This window comes from Mustelus asterias, chromosome 25 (assembly GCF_964213995.1).
Source record: "Mustelus asterias chromosome 25, sMusAst1.hap1.1, whole genome shotgun sequence".
NCBI lineage: Eukaryota > Metazoa > Chordata > Chondrichthyes > Carcharhiniformes > Triakidae > Mustelus > Mustelus asterias.
In genome coordinates this window covers 1,300,067-1,307,193 of record NC_135825.1, presented here as the reverse complement: position 1 = coordinate 1,307,193, position 7,127 = coordinate 1,300,067, and the positions used below count along the sequence as shown (strand labels likewise).

Below are 7,127 nucleotides of genomic sequence, written 5' to 3'. Positions count from 1 at the left end.
CTTTGGAGTTTTAAAAAAAGGCAGCATGGACAAGTTGGGCCGAAGGGCCTGTTTCCATGCTGTAAACCTCTATGACTCTAACGAAGGAGAGCATTCTTTATGCCTTCTTTACAACCTTTTTCACTTAAACTGTTGCCACACACACACACACACACACACACACACACACACACAGGGACAAACACACACGTACATGCACACACACACACGTGCACACAGACACACACACATATACTCACACACACAGACACACATTCACACACACACACACACACATGAACACACGCACACACATATACACAGACATACACATGCACACGCACTCACACACACACTCACACACACAAACACACACTCACACACACAAACACACACTCACACACACACTTTTAAATACACACACATTGGGGTCGATTTTACCGTTTTGATTCTAAGTGCTGAATCTGGGCGCAATTCAGATCCGACCTGTTCTCAGCCCCCATACGCAGTCAGCCTGAAAAAAAATCGTGTTTCTGAATCGCGCTGTGGGCGGGGCTTAGTGCGTCTGAAACGATTGGAGCTCGGAATTGCGCATGCGCAGTGAGAAAAAAATTGAAAAACACTCCCCCGTCACATCGTTCCCGGGCCACAGAAAGCTGGAGCAATGACCCCCGCAGACATTGCTCCACCCCCACAACATAACTGTCCTCCTTATTCACCCACCCCTCCACTACCCAGACCGATCGTGACCCCCTGCCCAACTTCTCCCCCACTGATTGCCCAGAGAGTGGCAGCGGACACCCCCTGCCCCTGCTCCCCCCACCCCCCACCAGAGATCCATGTGGCCTCTCCCTCTCCCGAACCAGAGAATGATCGGGCCTCCCTCCTCCCCACTCCCTAACCACCAGAACAATCTGGCCCTCCCCCCCCCCACCAGAGAATGAGGAAACCCATGCAGACATGGAGAGAACATGCAGACTCTGCACAGGCAGTGACCCAAGCTGGTTTTCGAGCCCGGGTCCGTGGCGCTGTGAGATGTGAGTATCTGTGCTGCTGGAGGGTGTGGGTGACAGCTATGCCATCTACTTGTCTCTGAGATATTTCCCTCAGAGGTGCTTGGTTCCATTGTGTCCAGAGGGTGCGAGGGTTGGCTAGACTGCTCGACTGACTGACCTGTAAGGGCAGTGAGGTGGCATTCGTGCATGACAGGGGCGTGGATAAAAGAAAGTTAACTCATGTGAGGATGGAGCCTGGCTGCGTGTGTGGAGGGCTCTCACTTTTGTCTCTCGCCCCCACCTCGCCCTCTGCGCAGATGCGGCCCTGCTCCTCCCCGGCCAGCTCAAGGGCTCTCTCCTCAAATGGGATCCGGGCATCACTCCAGGTGGCTGTGCCCGCCACTCCGATTGTCCTCGAGCCTGTCCTGTAATGAGACAGATGGGGAGAGCGTGGGCAGGACCTGCGGCAGGTGGTGATGAAGACTGGCATGTGTGGGCGGTGAGGAGGAGTGGGGGTTCAGGGTGGAGAGAAGCTGCTGGGGGATATGGGGGAGAGGGGGAGGATAGCATGATGCACGCTGGGATCCCGGGAAGTGGCTGGGAATGCGATCACCATGGAGATACAATGGGTATTATTGTTTCACTTCAATCTTTCCTTTATTAAGGATCTTGTCAAATCTTATTTCTCGGTTGCAGGAGTCCACTTCATCCTGCCCACAGAGTAGCAGAGGCACGGCAAAGTGTAGCCTTCTGAAGATGCTTTCAATAGTTGTTCCTCCAGACGTTGATGTGTTGTGAGCTGTTCTGGACAGCGGGGACATTCCAGTTGATGGTGATCTCTTCACAGGATGTTGCTGGTTTGCACTGACCCGCTCACTTTTTGAGGATAATCACCGCTCCTTTTCCATCAGCTGCTGTCTCTGCACCGAACACTTTGCGGTGAATAAGCCCATTGTAACGGAAAGAGTTTCTGGACGTCAGTGCTACCACTCGTTCCTTTTAATTGAGAAGCTGGAGCAGTTCCACATGACCATCCGTTGGGGATGAGCTGACACTTGGGTATGGGCGGATTCATGAGAAGGGTCACTTACCCTGGCTGCCTGAAGGAGGTCATTCATCTTCTTCCTGCGCTGGATCCCAGACCTCTGATGGAGCAAGTCGGTGCTTGCATCCTTTAAAAAGAACCTGGATGAGTGCTTGGCACGCCATAACATTCAAGGCTATGGGCCAAGTGCTGGCCTGCCGGTGCAGACTCGATGGGCCGAAGGGACTCTTCTGCACTGTAGGATTCTGTGATTCTATGAATTCTCCATCAAAAACAATCGTGTGTTTCTTTAAACTGCTTGTAAGGCCCGATTCTCCATTGGTCATTGAATCTTCTCCAGTCATGTCCGACCCATCAACCCTGAATAGTTTCCCTTCACTCTGTCTCAAGGTAAATCTGCTATTTGCTCATTAAGTTGTACAGACACGTCAATGTACTCCTTCCGAGGAACCACGTCTCCTGTGTACATGCTCAGTGCCATCTTTGATGGCCTTAAGGGAATGTGTTGGAGTTCCTCATTGTAGATAGACCATGTCAACTTCCATCCTCACTGTCTGTCCTTCAAGCAGTGGAATGACCCAGTATCTGTGTATAGTACCGGCCATAGCTAACATGTTTAATAATAACTCCTACTCTGACTGTGAGTCCCTTTCTGACCCTGTTGTACAGCGTGGACATTTCTCCTTCTATTTTGTTTAAATGCCGTGTTGGTTTGTTCTTACTTCTTATTCTTATTCATAGTTTGCTCACCAGGATGCCCCAGCTTTGCACACCAGTAATGTGTACAAGTCTCGACGGCTTTGTGTGTTGACATAATGGCGATTTTGTGTTTTCGAGAACACTTAACTCAATTGCTCGGAGAGAAGTCAAAACAGAAAGTGCTGGAAAATCTCAGCGGGTCTGGCAGCCTCTGTAAGGAGAGAAAAGAGCCAAAGCTTTGACAAAGGGTCATCTCGACTCGAAACGTCAGCTCTTTTCTCTCCTTACAGATGCTGCCAGACCCGCTGAGATTTTCCAGCATTTTCTCTTTTGGTTTCAGATTCCAACATCCGCAGTAATTTACATTTAACTCAATTACTCGGCTTCCTTTTCAGCCAGTTCCATAGAAACAGTGATTTCAATGGGTTTCTGCAGAGTAAGATTACTCTCAGTTAACAGATGTTCCTGCATTGCTTTGCTGCAGAGACCACAAACAAATCTGTCCCGCACACTGTCATTCAGCACAGTTCCAAACTCACAATATTTTGAAAGCTTTTTAAGCATTGCCGTGAATTGCGTAATTCCCCCTCCTCTTGGTTTCTTTCATAGAATCCAAAGCATTCTCTAATCACCAGAAGTTTCAGTGAAAAATGTGTTTACAGAATGTCTACAATCTGTCAGCACATTTTAGTGCTGGGTTTGTCAGGTTGCACTAAACTACGGAGGAGATTAAACCGCCTTCCTGGCCCCCATCACGGAAATTGGGCATCTTAATATTTTCAGCTGTTTTGTATGCCTGCGTAAAGTCATCAAAACTCTCGGTAGAAGAGTTCCATTGCTCCACAAGGTCCCATGATACCAAAACCTCCCACCAATTTTACATTGAAGCCGGTTTCCTGGATATAGTTTCTCACCTGTGTTTCCGGCAGTTATCTCAATTTCCTTACACACTTCGGCCTCTTATATATCACAGCCTGCTCCATAATCTACTTTCAGAGTGTCATTTATTCACACTCATCTCGCCCGTTTGTCTCTGTAGCATGTGTGGAAACTTTCTTTCTTTTATTCTGACCTTTCCTCAGTTAATTTATTCTTTCCAGGTGGACAGCAAGTGTCCAGCAGTCCCCATCACCAGCTTAGAGACGTGATACACCGGACAGACTTTGAGGAAAAATAAACAGCGTTTTTATCAATACAAAAACCGAAAATGCTGGAAAATCTCAGCAGGTCTGACAGCATCTGTGGGGAGAGAATAGAGCCAACGTTTCGAGTCTTGATGACCCTTCGTCAGAGCTCTGATGAAGCTCTGACTGTTTAAAGGATAAACTTGAAAAAGCCGACTTAGCAAAGGTTGATCTTCTGTTAAAACCTGGTGACCTTTAAACATCAGATGTATTAATGAAGAACTGTGGGAAATGCCTTGAACAAGAAAAGGAGGTGACCAGTGGCATTCCTCAGGGATCAGTGCTGGGACCTTTGCTGTTTGTAATATATATAAATGATTTGGAGGAAAATGTAACTGGTTTGATTAGTAAGTTTGCGGATGATACAAAGGTTGGTGGATTTGCGGATAGCGATGAGGACCATCAGAGGATACAGCAGGGTATAGATCGGTTGGAGACTTGGGCGGAGAGATGGCAGATAGAGTTCAACCCGGACAAATGTGAGGTAATGCATTTTGGAAGGTCTAATACAGGTAGGAAATATACAGTAAATGGCAGAATCTTTAAGAGTATTGATAGGCAGAGGGATCTGGGTGTACAGGTACACATGTCACTGAAAGTGGCAACGCAGGTGGAGAAGGTAGTCAAGAAGGCATACGGCATGCTTGCCTTCATTGGACGGGGTATTGAGTTTAAAAATTGGCAAGTCATGTTGCAGCTTTATAGAACCTTAGTTAGGCCGCACTTGGAATATAGGGCCCGATTTTACCAAAATTCCGCGCCCATTTTCAGGCGCAAATTCGCGGTAAAGTTGGGCGTTGCACCCAACTCATGGCAGACCGCGTCTTTACCGAGCCCCGATCTGGGCGCGGGTCTGGCGCGCGCCCGAATCGGTCAGCGCGACGACTTAAATGCATTTGCATGCAGTTAATCATAGAATCATAGAAACCCTACAGTGCAGAAGGAGGCCATTCGGCCCATCGAGTCTGCACCGACCACAATCCCACCCAGGCCCTACCCCCACATATTCACCCGCTAATCCCTCTAACCTACGCATCTCAGGACTCTAAGTGGCAATTTTTAACCTGGCCAATCAACCTAACCCGCACATCTTTGGACTGTGGGAGGAAACCGGAGCACCCGGAGGAAACCCACGCAGACACGAGGAGAATGTGCAAACTCCACACAGACAGTGACCCGAGCCGGGAATCGAACCCGGGACCCTGGAGCTGTGAAGCAGCAGTGCTAACCACTGTGCTACCGTACCGTACCGTTAAATCGACTTAATGAAGCTCGCGCCCAACTTTACCGACGAATCCGACTTTACCAGGTTGCGGCCCATTTCGCGTCCGCGCATTAAACGACCTGCTAAATAAAAGTCCGAATGGGACTCCAATTCAGCAGGAGAACTGCCGAAGCCAATCCCCCCCCGACCATCCTTCGCGGACCCCCCCCCGCAAACCACCCCGGCAGCCCACCCTCCCCGCCCCCTCCCCCCCCCGATCGGACCCCACAGGGAGGCAGGCCCCGCTGGCCGACTCCTCCCCCCCCCCCGCCCCCGGGATCGGACCCCCCTGGGAAGCACACCCTCGACCTAGCTTGATCGCTGGTCTCCCTCCACCATCCTTCCGATCTGCAGTCCGTCGACAGCCTCCTGCACGTTCCTGGCCTTGCTCTGCCTTTCCCTGGGGGTGGGGGGGTGGGGGAGGGGGGGTGGTGGGGGGATGGTGAAGAGGAGTGACGTGTCTGCCCCTGGGGTGGGGGGTGGATGGAGAAGGGGAGTGACGTGTCTGCCTCTGGGGGGGGGGGGGGTGGATGGAGAAGGGGAATGACGTGTCTCCCCTGGGGGGCGGGGGGGGGGGGCGCTGCCAGTCTGCGGCCGATCTCTCCTCCCCACCGGAGGAGGGATCGGAGGAAGGATCCCACCCCCACCCCCATGTGACTCCCCTTCTCAATCGCCCCCCCCCCCCCCCCAGGGGAGACACGTCACTCCCCTTCTCCATCCCCCCACCCCCCACGCCGCCCCCCCCCACCCAGGGAAAGGCAAAGCAGCACAGACAGCAATGGGATGAAAGGAATTCCCTTTGGAGGATAATGTCCAAATCACAGGAACTAAAAACCTGACAGTCCAAAATCTGGGATGATATTTCAAAATGTATATCCCCCCATCCCTGTCCTGTAATATTATCCCAGATTTTGGACTGTCAGGTGTTTAGTTCCTGTGATTATAACGTGGACATTATCCTCCAAAGGGAATTCCTTTCCTCCTCTCTGCTGTCTGTGCTGCTTTGCCTATCGCGCCCGGGCGGCGCTGCCTGCGGTCTGTTCCGAACTGCACATGTGCAGTTGCAGCTCCGGCCGCTCCAACAGCGCTAAGCCCCGCCCAATAGACCGTCGCCGAAAAAAGGCGTATGGGCGCGCTGGAGCACGGCTGCCGGGCGCGGATCCGTTTGACGACCGGACCCGGCACTTAGTCCCAATTTGGTAAAATCGGCCCCATAGTGTTCAATTCTGGTCGCCACACTACCAGAAGGATGTGGAGGCTTTGGAGAGGGCACAGAAAAGATTTACCAGGATGTTGCCAGGTACGGAGGGCATTAGCTATGAGGAGAGGTTGGAGAAACTTGGTTTTTTTCTCACTGGAATGGAGGAAGTTGAGGGGAGACCTCATCGAAGTCGACAAGATTATGAGAGGCATGGACAGAGTGGATAGTTAGAAGCTTTTTCCCAGGGTGGAAGAGTCAATTACTAGGGGACATACGTTAAGGTGCAAAAGGCAAGGTTTAAAGGAGACGTACGAGACAAGTTTTTTACACAGAGAGTCGTGGGTGCCTGGAACTCGTTGCCGGGGGACGTAGTGGAAGCAGATACGGTAGTGACTTTTAAGGGGCGTCTTGACAAGTACATGAATAGGATGGGAATAGAGGGATATGGTCCCCGGAAGGGTAGGGGGTTTTAGTTCAGTCAGGTAGCATGGTTGATGCAGGTTTGGAGGGCCGAAGGGCCTGTTCCTGTGCTGTAATTTTCTTTGTTCTTTGTTATTGTTTGAGGTAAATCAGAGTAAGTGGTGGAATTAAAAAGCAAAACTGACAAACTGTTACAATTTAACCCTGACAATAACAGTGAGATTTTTGGAAGCTAATGGAGAAGATGAATGGTACAGAACGTCACAAATCGGAAGTTGCTCCTATGAATAAGAACTCAATGTTGAATACTGATAGAGTTGATCAAAGGGCTTACCCAAGT

The 7,127-nt window shown here is 50.7% G+C and overlaps 1 pseudogene; it reads right to left on the bottom strand.

Moving 5' to 3' along the window:
* Positions 1 to 1,847: 1,847 nt before the first annotated feature.
* LOC144511698 (large ribosomal subunit protein eL28 pseudogene) lies at positions 1,848 to 2,188 on the bottom strand (annotated as a pseudogene).
* Between the last annotated feature and the right edge of the window lie 4,939 nt (positions 2,189 to 7,127).